Below are 15603 nucleotides of genomic sequence, written 5' to 3' on the forward strand. Positions count from 1 at the left end.
TAGCGGTAAAGGTTGAGTGCAGATTTTGAGTTCATTCTGTTGTTCCTTATGACAGAATGTGACCCAGAAATGAAGCAAATAATTACATTAGACAAAGCTTGTTTACATTTTTTTTCTTCAACTTCACCCCAAAAATTATGGGAATATCTATTTTTTGATGACAGCTGTACGTTGTACTTTGCCTTGCGAATATCTCCTTGAATTCTTCCTGGTGTACGATGGCAGTTGCGTCTCCTTCCTCCTCCTTTCTCTGCCTCCTACAATTTATTCCCTCACCCGTCAGACAGCGACTTTCCCCATCTTGCTTCCTTCCTGTTGAGAAGGCATGCCAGGAAAATGACTTTGTCATCATTCCTGTCTTCTTGGCTCACCCTATCTCCACTCACACTCCCCTTCTGTTATTTATTTGTACTTTTTTGGTCAGTTTAAAACTATCGTGGACCTTATTCTACTGAGTTCCACCTGTTTGACGAATGTTTTTGCTCTCTTGAGAAATACCAGGTTTCACAAATATTTTGTAGATGATATCCAGCCTGTATGGAGGAAAAACTATTCAATATTTCCTCGGATCAGGGACAGCATGGTTTTGTTTTTTGATACCTTTCGAACGGTGTTAAGCTTTTTTTGTTCATTTCTCCTGCCTTCAAAACAAAAGTGACGTAAGTCAGCACAAATATAATCTTGCGTTGGAGTGCATCAGCAATCCCCATATTCTCATTTTTTTCTTTAAACAACAAATATGTTGGTCTTTTTGAAGAAGTGCCACAAAAAAAGCAAGATAAATGCACAATATGGTGGTAGTGATTTGACGCTGGTTGAAATGAAGTTTAATATGATGTGCTTGCATTATCGTTTTGGTCCACCTGCAGATTGTACATGCTTTGGGGTTATTAAAAATACTGGCTACACAATATTCATTTGTACTTGGTTTTGCTGTGACCTCATTTTAGAGATAAATAAAAAAAAAAGTAGCAGGTAAAGTTCCTCCAGTTGGAAAGCACATCTGTGTTTTATTTAAAAAAAAAAAGTAGCTACAAGACTGGATTTTAGAACCTAAAAACGGAGTGCATTATAGAAGAGCCTCGGGTTTGAGATGTGACGCATCAGCAGAACTAAAAAAAGAGGCGATACAATAGCTAGACTCGCTAATCAGTCCTGATGTAAACAGAACGTACATAATGTGCAGATGGAGAATCCTGAGAACAGCCCGGGCACACCTTTTGAGAACAATGCTCCAGTCCTCCGAGCAATAGTACATAAATAAACGAGTAACACAATATAGCAGCTTAAATGTACATTCGTTAACGTCAAGTATATTCTCAAGTCTATTCTAGTAAATCCATAAACGTGTAAACTCTCACTATCCAACATTTATGGGAGTCTTACAGAAATTCCCACCAACTGCTTTGCCATCTGTTTTCCAAATCCGGGCAAAAATCTGAGGTATCTTTTTGAATCACTTTGTCGTTGTGTTGGCTGCCTAGATTGGTGGTCGTTGAGGAAGCGCTGATTCTCTGACACCGCTTGATGATGACAGATGTCTAGTGGTTGCTCTAGAGAAATGGGCTTTGTATCTATATACCAAAATCTGTGTTGCACCATGTGGGGCTGTTTGCACAGCTCTTGTTTATGGTGGGTGCAAGGTTATGAAAAGGAGAGTTTTGTCAGCCATTAAAACGGTGAAAATGATCATTTGGGGAAAGGAAGTTCCTTTCAGTCGCAGACAAAACTGTCATAGCAGAACGCAGCTTTGTCTTGGCAGTTGTCCTTTTAAGGCTTCTTCAGCATTGTTTACATTTACGACACCACTACTGTGTCTAGCAGAGTCACAACACTTGGCCAATTGCAATCAAAGATAAGGGAAAAAAAAATGTTTTTCCAGGACGCCAAGCAGATCTGTATGCATGGGAATGGTTTGGACATCTTTGGGGAAAACTATCCCAAAAAGTTTTCATGTCATCCTGTTTTGATGGCATCAGCCTGGTAGTGGTTTCGTCTTTGAGTTCTCACAGTTAACAGAGATAAACAATACTCAGTTTGAGGCACAAAATCGAATACATGTCCTCCAAACTGTCATTGGGGCTGTGCAGGTGTACCGAGTGACTTTCCCAGTATGGGTTCAGGATCGGAGTACAAAACGGTGTGGATGTTAGTTCAAGTGAGCTTTAACTAAAGCTTCTGTAATTGGTTACCAGTGAAGGTACTCATTAATGGCACATTTGTGCCTCTAATAAAATAAAATGAACTGTTCACACTCAGTCGCTGAAGGGGAAAAGAGCCTTGTAATGAAAAACATGTTGCTTAGGTTTGTAGGTCCCAGGGAGGTCCATGCCAACAGTTGTAAACGCACACATTTTTCTTGATTTACTGAATGGTACCGCAACACATTTTGGCTGAACCATCTGTAGCCTTTCCTGCCTTGCAGTTGTACCGTCGTGACACAAAACCAGAGATGATTGGAAAAGTAAGGGACCTCTGACTGTTTTCACTGTTCATGTCACAAGCGGATGATGTAGTTTTATGTATTTTGTCTGTGCTAAGGCCTGGGAAATGTCCACAAATGTGTAAAACCTTTGCTAACACATCTCCAAGGTCTTGTTGAAAGTTACTTTCTGTGTTTTTTTTTTCGACAGACAAGCAATTACCACTGAATTTGAATGCCCTTGAAGTCTTCAAATTTAAAATGCAACGGAATAAAGAATAGATTCATCTGAGGGAAGATATTTGAAAGTGACATCAGCATTGTAATATTTTGAGTTTTTAAATAATCATCCCACAAAGGATTGCATTCAACCTCTCAGCTTCCACTGTGCACCGATGTTTGAATGGTATTTCAGTTTCACACAGGTCTAATGGCTAATTTCTTCAGCGTTCCAGTGTCTGGTTGATGTTCATAAGGAAGCAAGATTGAACGTCTATACGTGAAAGAATGAGGTCACAATGGCAATGTCTTCAACATCTACCTCGCAGGTGGTGCAAGCAGAAACCAAAACGGGAAAGTGGTCTGCCATGATATGTAGTACTTTTCACAGCAACTCAAAAGATCCCCTGCTCTTCTAAATGGGGGTGTTTGTGGGGGGCTGCGGGCGTTGACATTCAAGTGATGCCACTGCAAGGCTGATGTTCACAACTTAGATTTTGCGGATCTCAGATCGGTGTGAGCACTCCAAGTTTGACAAAAACCACACCAGTAAATTTAATTAGGTTGGATTTTAGTTGAGCGAGAGGACAAAAAAAATCTGAACAAATACGACTGGGATGAATGACATCCTAGTTTGAAATGTCACCGAACATCGGCAGAATAATAAAATCAGTACTCCCGCAAACCTCATATTAGCACTTCAATGCATGTCTGTGTGCTCCGATCCCTGAATCAAACTCACTGATGAGCGTAGAAAAAAAAAAAAATGTTATTGTAAAAATGTCAAGGTCATCAAAAACTAAGCAAGGTAGCTTCCTTAGACCACCGCCTTTTGTGTAACAGTAAAGGATACCATAAAGCACTTTGATTTAACACTTGTTCAAAAGTTAATTTAGTATTTTGATTTTACCTTTTAAATAATCTTGGAAAATTTTCCCATGTTATGCATTAAGTGTCCCGAGCCAATCGTGCAGTTTTCACATGATCGGGTGAAGATCACTTTTTTCTGAACTGCGTTTTTCCAAGGTCGCAAAGGAACAAAATAACCCCAAAGATATTGCCATATGTAATACCAATAACTTAGTTTTGTATCATTTTTTTTTTTTGTGTGTGGGTGAGTGGAAAAAGATACAAATTGATTCAGAAAAACACAGCCACGCCAGTGCTGGGATTCCCCGAAAATGCTTTCATTTGGGAATCGACGGGAGTCGTTCATTTTATTACTAGAATAGTTCGACTAGTAAATTACACAGAACCCTGAAAAAGGGATTTAATTTGTGCCGAATGCGAAGCTACGGTACCTCTAAGAAGTGGAGTAAATTGCTCTTGTATCCACTGTGTGAAATTGATTTATTGACCATTTAAAATCTTTATTTTGTCACTGCGCTGGTTCGAATTCCTGATGTGTTTTGCAGGAGAGTTTTTACTTTGTTCATCTAAGATGAGATATTTTTATAGTTAAGGATTTTCTCATTATTTTGTATGAACCAGTGCTGCACCACTTAGTGTAATATAAAAAGGTGTCCTGTTGGGATGCTTTAATTCAAATAAGAAAACAATGACAATGTGGATGTACTTTTTTTTTCCCCTGTGTAACTGGGCAGATATCGGCTTGGAACTATCTATCGGCATACACTCAAGATGAAATGACTCAAACTCAGGTTGGAAAAAAAATATGATTGGGACATCCCTATTAAAAGATGTTTGTTACTCTAGCACAGGGGCGCTCAATGCGTCGATTCGGTCGATTGCGACGTGCTGACGGGAAAAAAAAAGATATCAGCTGTGTTATTTTTTTTTCTTTTTCTTTCTTTTTTAGCTCACCGCGCATGTGCAAACAACGACAGTACAGAAAAACATGCTGTCAGTGAGTCTCTCCCCCCCTATTATAAGCTCTCGCTTAAGAAATTTTAACAAAGTTGAGTATGGATGCTGCAGTAAAGAAGAGAAAAATGTACCCCCTGTCGATCGCAAGAGGCTGGATGCTTGAGAAGTAGATCTTGGGTAAAAAAAAAAAAAGTCTGGGCACCCCTGCTCTAGCGTTTTAGAGTGCTTTGAAAAGTTTGAATCCAGCCAGGGGCGTAAACATAAGATTATGGGCTCCTATACAGCACCTTCAAAGGGCACCCCTGCTGGACAGAAATTGTCTCCAAAAGGTTATTAAAGCATTTTTTTTTGTATCCTCTAGGTCATTAGAAGGCATGACATTTTTAATTTCACATTGTCTTATCCAGATGACAAGCATCAAAAGGGTTAGTACTTAAAGCACCCTTGGTTTCAGATTCAATGAACGAATGTTGCCAGGCAACAAGTGCAGTCCTACTTTAGGCAAGTATTGCTTGGTAACAAAATTGTTTTCCAAGATGTAGAACCAGCATCACTGTGAAAGTGACTGGTGCTAACAGTTTGAGCAAATCACACAAATCAAGAGAGAATACACAATTTTAAGGCAGTTATAGAAATGTTGGCAATACTTAAATACACTAGTACTTCAAGACTTTCTGGTGTACTGTATATCATGAGTTTCAAGATCTAAGATGTTCTATGACGATGGGTTCATCTTAAACCTTATCTTAAAGCTGAATCCTCCATAGAAATTGCTCAGGTTGTGCCAGGAGTGGAGTGCTGTCATCTAGCAATGCACCTCTGTCTGCAAATAGCCAATGGGGCATGAGTGGGAGGCAGAGTTGTAGGAGGGGTGGTGTGAACGGTGCCTGCGGAGGTGGCGCTGCGTTATGTAATATTTGATGCGCCCAGCTGTGCTGTTTAGCCGACGGGTGAAACGACGTGCGTTAAGCGGACAAATGTCTTCACCTGCACTTGTCAGATGGAATTTAGCGTGAGGGTTTAGGCCCGTGGGCAAGCTGCTTGGACAATATACAGGGTGCATCTTAGTAAATAGAACAATAAATGTCGCAATACAATTACTGTTCTGCGAGAACTCGATAATCAGCATGAATTTGTTAACGTGTGACCATTTGGATGGATTGATGTCCATACCTCTGTCATTGTCTCCTATTCTGCTGCTTCATTAGATCACTGGTGGGCATCAGCAGGTAGATGAGTACGCAACGTCAAATGGGAGAGATGCATTTAAGGTTTAAGACCACGTGGGGAAATACAGCTTCTGTGTAACCGAGCTATGCGATCACGAAAGCAGTTTCACAACTAAAAAACGTTGATATGCTCCTGAGAAATGTTAGAAACCTTTATGTTGTTCTCCCTGGCTCACACGAATAAAGCAGAAGATTTTGAGGCGAAGGATGCAAAAATGTTGAAAAATTAATTCCATTGCAATATGACCCATATTGAAAATCGATTATGGTAAAACGCCCACTTGTTTACATTTATGTAACTCATTATTTTCCACTGCAGTGCACCCCCACATACTCACGCTTCAGCACTCGCATAATGCAGCTATTTGTAGATTTAGTTTCTTTATGTGAGGGGACTGAAAATGCTCACTGGAGGTTTATCTACGTTTATTCAAGATTTTGAGTTTATGTAGATGTGTGTGTATATATATATATATATTTTTTTTTTTTTTTTACTGCAATTATGCAATTAATTATCGGTGGATTTTTGCTATTCATGGTCCAGCTAAGTCGCTCTCCTATCTGGAGTGATCATTCTAGAAGTGAAATTTTGGAGGAAATTCATTTTTTTCTCCCCCTTCGATTTCTGCTTACCCACTAAAGATGGAAGCAATGTGTTACTTGAAGAAATACTCTGCAGCCCTTTCGATATTTTAAAGGGGAAACATAAAACGTCAGCTCCAGTCTCTCACTTCCAGCCACATTGCCAGGACGGCATAGACGTTGCTGCAATGCCGCTGTACAGTCATTAAATCTTGGACTCCACACTGATGGATGCAAGCTTCTAAATATTGTAATATTTTAATCGATTAGGTTGTAGCAGAATTACATAAGCTATTAATGCAGTAATGGTTTTGAAGTTGTCTAAAATCATTGTTAGGAACGTTTTAGCCATCCCTACTAAAATGTTTTGCCGCCTATAGTCAAGCAATGGCTTGACCCTTTCCTTCATTGAGCTGCAGGTCTACGGCAAGCGCTCAGAAAGCTTAGCAGTGGACCTTTTTTCAAAGGCCTTTCTCTGTTCCCCTTTGAGACATGCAAAGCCTGACATCTGTCAAAGTGTCACAGAGCTGTCTGATGCCTGATTTCTCCACCCCCCCCCCCAACATGCTTATAGCAGTGATTATTAGGGAAAACTAGCTTATGGGTTCTCACGGCACTTAAACATGCAGTTGTCAATCAGGGTCCTTGTCCTGTGACTGATGGAGTCAGTCTTTTGGTACCTTTCACTCATCGAAGGTCTTACCCGATACAAGTGCAAATTTTCCTCTTCATTGACCACTTTGCCCAGCAGAGGTGGCAATGTGTGTGGTTACATTCTATTTTTTGGATTAGCTCAACTTTGTCATACCAATACATAAGTTGGTGAATTCAAATAACCTGTTTTTTGGGGGGGGCATTGGTTTAAATCAGGGGTGCCCAGACTTTTTTTTTTTTTTTTTACCCAAAGATCTACTTCTCTCTCTCGCGAGCTAACGACAACGGGGTCGGGGTGATATATATCTATTTAAAATACAGAATTAGCTTTTTGTGCACTGCATTGTCTGTGCTTTCATCCTGGATCAGACTGTGCCAAGGTGTAATTTTAAAATTAGACACCATCTCATCCTGCACGTTCTACTTGGGCTTCAGACCAGACCTTTCCCACTCGAAAAGAGAAACTCTCGTCCAGTTTAACCACTTTTTCTTCGATTATTCACATACTCCGACAGTCATTGCATCTTAAAACAACAGCATTTCCTCTTTAAATTTCTCCATCAATATCGAAAGTAAACATAAGCTGCATGTCTAGCTTGTCTTTGCTCTACGTTGCCCAGACTGTGTTGCGAACTAAAGCGGCGGTGGACCCTGTCATTATAAAACACATTGACTGTACTGTAACGTGTAATTATGAGTGTACGGCTTTAAGAGCGGGGGATGCGTGGCGGGTGTAAGGTAAACTAGGAAAAAGAAAGTGTGGCGGAGCAGAGGTCGTTGTTCGAGAAAGTTCTGTGTGCTGCCTAAAAGAAACCAGTGGCTTTTTCTTTTTTTTTTTTTACAGCGTATATGTGAATTGTGCCATTGGATGTAACAACCAGTCATCCCTCACTCATTGAATCACATTCCAAAAAGCACAAACTGAATAGCTGTATGTTAATACTTTGAATTTTTTTTTTTTTTAAACGCAGATAGCGGTACAGAATTGCGCACGCTCGCAGTTTAGTGGGAACATTGGCTGACTTTTTTTTGGGGGGGCACGCCATTCGACGCATTGAGCACCCATGGTTTTAAAGACACACAGAGAACAAAGGGAACTCTGTGACTATAAATTCCCTCGTTGCATGTTGTAAATAGAGCATAAATAAAATAATAGTTGGCACCCTATATATGGGGTGTTATTTGTAGAACCAGTTTCATTAACTTTGAGACAGCGATGTTGTAGCACTGATTTATCACAGTCATTATCAAGCTTTTTCCACACTCTTCCCAAAAGGCGTCACACATTCCTACTCACATTAACTAGTGAGATAACTGCAAAGACACGTTCCGTACTTCACAAGACTGCAGAGAAGTGACACTCAATATGGTATCTTACATCGAGCTTTAACCAACATCAAGGCTCCATTCGGTCACAAAGGCAAAAGCCCTGAAAAAAAGAATAAAATAAAATTGCCTTGCACAGAGATAACATGATGCAAGTGGATAAAAACTCAGTTGAAGTAGCAGCCCGTTATGTGAGTCCAACTACCGGAGTCAAATTCCTTGTATGTTTCCGACATACTTGGCGAAAAATGTTGATTCTGATTCTTATAACAGAAAACCTGCACCGCATTTGATTCAGAGAGACCAAGGATATTCTTTCTGATAACTCCTGAGTCGTCTCACTCGACACAAAACACACACACAAAAACAAAAACCTGGATGGCTCATTGGCCACCAAAACTGAAGTTGCCATCCGCCATCTTGATACTCCCAAAACAACTATGCTGACCTGTGCAGCGACAGCAATTAAATGCGTTGTCAGTTTCGTGGCTGTGAGAAATCATTTCACAGGTAAGTTAGAAAGATTTACTTTGACACTGTTAAAGTTTGTTTGTAAAGCATTTTTTATTTTCCGATTATTTTAATTCACTTGAACAAAGTTTTTTTTAACGGTTGTTGACTGTTCACTCTCTGCTTCAGCTTTATAGTCCGACGGTTTTTCATGAAAATCGTTGTAAATATTTTCCCAAACTTCATCAGTGGATAATCAAAAAAACACATTTTCTGTTACATTTTTGAGGAATTTCATAATCCAGAACTCTGAAAATTGAATTACATTTTCAAATGTGAGGAAACAAGTTGAAATTTTCAGTCTGAACTAGGATGTCGCAGAGACAACAAATGAACAATGCGTTTAGCATGTATCTTCCCATTGTGAGTCCTTATTTCCAAAAATATACTAACTGATTGACTTTTTATGACAAAACGTGTAGTTTTTTGCTATGTTATGATGATAGTGCTTCACAGCATATTTTGGGAAAAGTTAACGTGTCACGGAAATCGGTTCTTAGTCACGGTGTTATGTCTTTCCTTTGCACCTACCCTTTTTTGGCTTACCAAGTCGAATTAAAAATCCTTCATGTTACCCGAACTAAAAACATGTCAAGCTCACATGACCAGTTTTAATTCTACATGTCAAACTGAGAAAAACCTCACCATAATCCAACCTGTAAACCATGTACTCTGCAAGTTTTGGGAGTACCAAGATGGAGGCCAACTGACTTCAACCAATCGATATACCGCTCGATGTGTCTGTGCGATCCAGTCTTTTTTTTTTTTTTTTTTTTAAAGATCAGTGGTCTCCAACAAATGTTAACAGCTAGCCCTAGCGCGGTTAGTGGTTTGTTTTTTTTTCTACTTGTTGATGTGGACAAACTCTTTTCTCAACTTCTAAGTTTTGTAGTCCAGTTTGATTCTCACAATCTTCTCCTTTGTTTGCCTTACCTTTGTTTTGTAAATGTGAGGTCTTTGTGTGATTTATAGTAAAGGATGTGATATTTAAGTGTAGATTTTCTTCCTTGCCGCAAATTCTCAATTCCCTTTGCACAGATGTCCACAGACTCTCACATTTCATCTTAATTCCTTCTCCACATCTGTCATCTGCCTGACTGGCTGGCGTTGAGTGGAATCTTTGTATCTCCAAAACCATCACTTTTTAGGGGAAAAAAAAAAACAACCCATACATATTTGTTGCATTATCAAAAAGAGCAAGCCATTTTCAGTTTTTAGATCGGTTAATAAATTGAAAAATAACATACTCATTGACTGACAAATAGTACAGATTTGTGAAAAAGTAGGAAATTGACCAAATTTGGAAATGAGGGGTTTTGGATCGACAGCAGCGGTTATACAGTATACTGTCTCAAGTATATGAGAGAACATAAGCGTCATCATAAGCAAAGATGCCTTGAAAGTTTAATGGCCTACTAAATTAAATAGAGCGTCTGCATCCCTGATTTTTCTGTGAGGAATAGTTGCGGGAGAGAGCAAAGCTAAGGCTTGTGTCGCCTTGACAGAGGAATGTTCAAAAAAAAAAAAAAAGACAGCTCAGACTTGATAGAGCATGATATTCTCAGCCAAGACAATCAAGATAGTTTTAGAATGGAGCAAAAAAAAGAGGATGGGTGGCCAAAGACAGAATAGCTTATGCAGTCTCGCGGAGGCTTTCAAGTGGAATATGCATATTGTGTGAGCTGAGCGTATCTCTATATAATTTCTCACTTTGCTGATTCACTCAATGAAATACTTTTTCTTTCATCATGACCCATTATAAACTTAAATTACATTTTATCCCCTGTAAATTATTCTCAAAAGGATATTCATGTCCATGTCTCCGTCCTATTTTGTACTTGTAGTTTGTTTAAATATTTTTGCCTGGCTTCTGTATCAATAGTTGTCGTTGTTTTTTGATAGTGTATAAACTACCAACTCCTGTTTGCCCCCATTGCATGACTATATGCCTTCATAGCAATGGCCAGTTTTTAGTTTTCATTCTTGGACACCAGACGGAAAAAATTTAAAATGTTCTGGAAGGTTACTTCCATTCTCTGTTTCCATTTATTAACCATGGGTAGTGGGCACCTTGACAGCTTCCTCTGAAACTGGCGCAGTAAAATCGATCAGAACTAAGACTACCGTGGCAGACACTGAGCAGGGTCTGTGGCCACAGTCTCACTCGGATGAACTTACAATGATACATAACTATGTATCTCGTTTCATGTGCACCTGTGGATGAAAAAGCCAAGTGTGAAGAGTCTCTGTCACGTAAATACACAGGTTCAGTCATCAGTTTCCTTTTGCTGTAGGATAATAACATAACTAACGTGGCCAAGCAATCCACTTGCTCCTTGACAATTATTTTGTGCCATTTGGTTTGTGGTTCTATAAGAAGATAATATTGTACAGTATATGGGGTGCCTCAAAATGCAACAAGAGCACCGAGGGTTGTAGTTTTTCCGCTACATAGTAGGCTATGTGCAAATGTTGATTGGCTAGTATGAGGCAAATAATTGCAGACTAGTTTTTTTTGTTGATTGTCCACTTCAGTAGCTTTCAGCCACGTCCAGACTTCACAATCCCCAAAGTCAGGTTAACTTTGACTTATGGTGTGTCCACTCATTTATTTATTCATTCCACTGATCTTGTTGAGGGTAGTAGGGAGCTCGAGTCTATCCCAGCTGACTTGAAGACAAATCTGGACTACATCCACCCTGGGCTTTGGAAACTGGTCATTTTGCTAAATCTGTTGACCATTACACCACTTTTGATTTGTTATGACCTCTAGATTTAAAAAAAAAAATCTCAAGCTTTACTGGATGGCCAGCTTTTGTAATAACTGAAATTGGTGCCAAATGCCATCCTCAAAGCCCAGAAACTCTCAAGCGTATTCTCCAGAAGTACATTCAGTAGCTGACAGGGGAGGGAAAATGTTCCCCTGAATTTTGTGCCCTGCCAAACATCTGGACAATATCTGTTTATGACCTGCAACTTGAGCTTGACTCCGAATTCTATCTGCCCAGGCAGGATTTTTATTGTCAAGATGTCTACTAAAAACAAAGCCAAGAAGCACATATTTTTATTTTTTTAGAGCAGCATGGGCGAAGAACCCTTTTAAGTGAAATTGGTGGTTCCAAGTCGGGTAACAAATAAAAAGGGAAGTGACCCACCAGATCCAGCAAAATGTGGCGGCTGGTGCGCACTTTGTAAGATGAATCACCGCCACTTACAGGATTGGAATGGGGCAGTGTTACCTGGTACATTGATTTACCAATCAAACTATTCAGTAAAGTGTAAAATGTATAGATCTCAGATGAGTGCCAGTCTCATTTTAATTTTCATTCCCCTTTTTGTAGATAATTGGCATACTTCTTTTTTTAACTGCACTGTTCGCAGTGTTTTACTTCCATGTTGTAGTAGTTCTGAAATGATTTATTTTGGTCTTATTTTTACACAACATAATGCATTTAATTTGTGGCGTTTTGTTTTATGTTCATTGTACAATAACGTTGTGCTGGATATCTTCCATGAGAAACTTTTACATGACAAATTAAAAGATGGTTAAGCTTTTACAGATCTAAGATTGAGCCAATTACCTGATACTTTAGAGTATAGATTTTTTTGACAGCCTTACTACTACTTGTAACCCGCTGTGCGCTTGTTTGTCTTTTTTGTTGGCTTTCCAAAACTCCAAATCGCTCTAGTTCGTGTCATTTTCCATCCTTCATTAAAGTCTTACAATATCCTCTCTTTGAGGTAGACTCTTGTGTTTGAAAAATGAAGATCGCTTAATCAGGACTCTTATTACAAATATATCTGTTCCTTTTTTTTTCCAGGCCAGAATCACCATACTTTCAACTGCATCTAAGTTGAATGTCAGCTATGGTATCTTTGTCAGCCATCTTTCTCTATAGGTGACGGACTGTGAATAGTAGGGATGGGACTAGATTTCCTAAATTTTCACACAGATGAGCCACATGAGAGTTTAGTGGAACTTTTTCATGTGGAACTGATGTATTAGCTTTTGCAATGTCTTACCAGGCTACTTGTACATCTCGACCTAGAGTAGGTTGACATGCTCGTGTTTTTTTTTTTTTTTTACCAGCGATTATCAGTAGGGTCGTTCTTTTGTTTTAATTAGATTATTGATTTTAATCTAAATTTTATCTCTTGAGATGCAAGCCCATTTGTTTGTAGTGGAGGTTCTTATGTGGAAAATGATTTGCAGAACCTGTAAGAGATGCTCGGAGGTGAAACAGACAAAAGCCATTAAACCTGTCTTGGATGTGTCCTTTCATTAACCAGGTCATTGTGGACAGTGGTCCTGCACGTGTGTGTGTCTGTGTGTTTTCTGAGCAGCTGTGTTCCAAGTTTGCATCGAGTTGGAGGTTTCCCCATGACTGGCATGAATGGCCCATTAGCAAGCCTCATTAGGCCTAATGCCAGCATGCAGAAACAGCCAAGGGATAGTTAACTCTGGACTTGTAGCCTGTTGTATTAGTAGACAGTGGCAGTGCAGACTGCATCAGTCGTGAAAGACATGCAGGTGTCAGAGAACTTGACACTGCACACACCTCCTCTACAGCATCTGGAAGTCCAATACAGTCACCTTATTGAAATCATTTTTAAAATTGAGACTGCTATAATTTATTTCTTCAGAGTTTACAGTGGTGTCAGTAATGGAAACGGTTAAACTATTTCTTTCATAAAACCTTTATTTTTGTTTCTACCACCAATGTTATAGCTACAAACACGATAACGACTGTGAATCGGAGACTGTACTGTCACCTAACTTTGATTAAATCAAATTAACCCTTCTGTTGTGGTTGCTCGGTTGTCCGTTGTTCTATTTTATATGCTGACAGCTTGTGTGTTAGCATTTTTAGAAATTGAAGGTTTTGTATGAGTTCAGGACAAAACTTTTCAGTGTTCATTATTCACATTATACGATTTAGGGGTGTTCAACTGAGATGAGATTCCATTTTAATTGCTCTCAATATATTAGTCACTCATATTTGAAAAATGTACAGGTGTGGTCAGTCATTCCCACAGATATAAAGTTATGGGTGTGGTTCACCAGTCATGCCCGCAGATCTAAAGTTGTGGGCGTGTGTTGTGTTTGCAATTATGAATGTACCCCTTTAAGAGCGGAGGGTGCGGCCTCACCCGTTGTTAAAGACAGAGTGCTCCCGTGTTTCAATAAATAAATAAATAAATAAATAAGACATCAGGCTGGGGGGAACAGTGGTTCAGCTAGTAAAGTGTTGGCCTCGCAGTTCTGAGGACCTGGGTTCGATCCCGGCCCCGCCTGTGTGGGGTTTGCTTGTTCTCCCCCGTGCCTGCGTGGGTTTCGTCCGGGCACTCCGGTTTCCTCCTACATCCCAAAAACATGCAACATTAATTGGACATTCTAAATTGCCCCAAGGTGTGATTGTGAGTGCGACTGTTGCCTCTCTCTATGTGCCCTGCGATTAGCTGGCACCCTGTTCAGGGTGTGCCTTGCCTCCTGCCCGTTGACAGCTGGGATAGGCTCCAGCACCCCCTGCGACCCTCATGAGGATAAGCGGCAAAGAAAATGGGTGGATGGATGGACGTCAGGATGTGGTTCACTGCGCTGCGGTTTTCATGTGTGCTGAGAGAGTGCAACAAGTGTGCAATTGCGCAGTGGTGCAGCTTAGAGGGAACATTGGTCAAAACTACACAAAATAAGCGACATCTTTCAATATCTATGTATTTCTACTCACGCGATTTTTCGTGCTCGACTCTGCAGATTTGCGAGTGCGATGGCGCGCAGGTGCCTACGTGCTCATCAAATCACAGTGACTATGTATTTTAAGAGCCCAATTTCTTTTATCTATATTAATTTTCATGAGTTTTTGCTGACGACACATAGAATTTATTTTAACAAGGGGATTAACATTTTACGAGGTTCCTATCCTTTTTTTGTGCTTTCAGATCAGTAATTGGTGTGATCATGTTTAAAAAAAAAGGGGGGGGGTATTCCGTATCCAAGAGATGGCACAACGGCATGTTTTGTTCAGATACATTTGAAAAAATATATTTATTCTCCTCTCCAGCTTCTATTCTCTTATCTCTCACCTCCTCCTCCAGCCAGCAATGCTGTGCTACTCTCCTCCCACGCTCTCATCGACACACAAAAACAGACATTACTGTTTAGACACAAGTATGTAAGAGAGTTGTGAGTGACATGGATGATAGATCGGCGAGAGACCAGGCAAAGTTACGGCCGGGAAGAAAGACATGCATAAATCTGAATATTGCTAATGGAAAAAGGGACACCGAGGGATTCAGTTGCAAGCTGTGGAAAAGTGATTGAGACTGAAACAAGAGATGTCAAATATTCAGAGAAGATTGTGTAATCTGATTCGAAGAGGTAATGCGATAGACTGGATGTGCCATGTAGTTTGTCTGCTTCCCTGTCAAATGTCATGGCCCCAAGTAATTGAGGCACATCCTTGAAAAGTCACTTATAGCGCAGGCTAAGATGTATTTGCGTGCCGCGAGACTGCTCGCAGGGCTTTTATCATTATTACTTTGCTGCTTCGTCCGGCTGCGCTTTGGTGACTTTGCTGTACGGCGTGACTGCTGGTTGAAAAGGACTAAGGGCAGTTGACTTGATGGACTGACTTCTCGCCTCTTGCATTGACGTCTCTCTTTCCTACGTGCTGTCTCGCTCATCCCCTCCCACGTGCTCTCACACTGAGTGAGGACTCAATCTCGCCCTCCACCCGTTTCCTCCCCCTTTATATATCTGCCGCTCCCTCTCCGCCACCTCATTCTGGCCGATTCGTTAGCAATCGAATACTCTCCGCCGTAGGCACAAATGAG

At 40.2% G+C, this 15603-nt stretch overlaps 1 protein-coding gene across 3 annotated transcripts in view; it reads left to right on the plus strand.

The window, feature by feature from the left end:
- Window positions 1-15603, plus strand: part of sipa1l1 (signal-induced proliferation-associated 1 like 1) — a 68711-nt gene that overhangs the window by 4520 nt on the left and 48588 nt on the right. The window contains exon 1 of one of the 3 annotated variants that reach the window (XM_061811949.1): window positions 8488-8769. The exons of the other annotated variants lie outside the window; for them this stretch is intronic. The gene's annotated coding sequence lies outside the window, so the exon portion shown is untranslated. Of the gene's footprint in view, window positions 1-8487; window positions 8770-15603 lie in introns of those variants that run through there. 3 annotated transcript variants of the gene reach the window in all.

This window comes from Syngnathoides biaculeatus, chromosome 23 (genome assembly GCF_019802595.1).
Source record: "Syngnathoides biaculeatus isolate LvHL_M chromosome 23, ASM1980259v1, whole genome shotgun sequence".
NCBI classification, from domain to species: domain Eukaryota; kingdom Metazoa; phylum Chordata; class Actinopteri; order Syngnathiformes; family Syngnathidae; genus Syngnathoides; species Syngnathoides biaculeatus.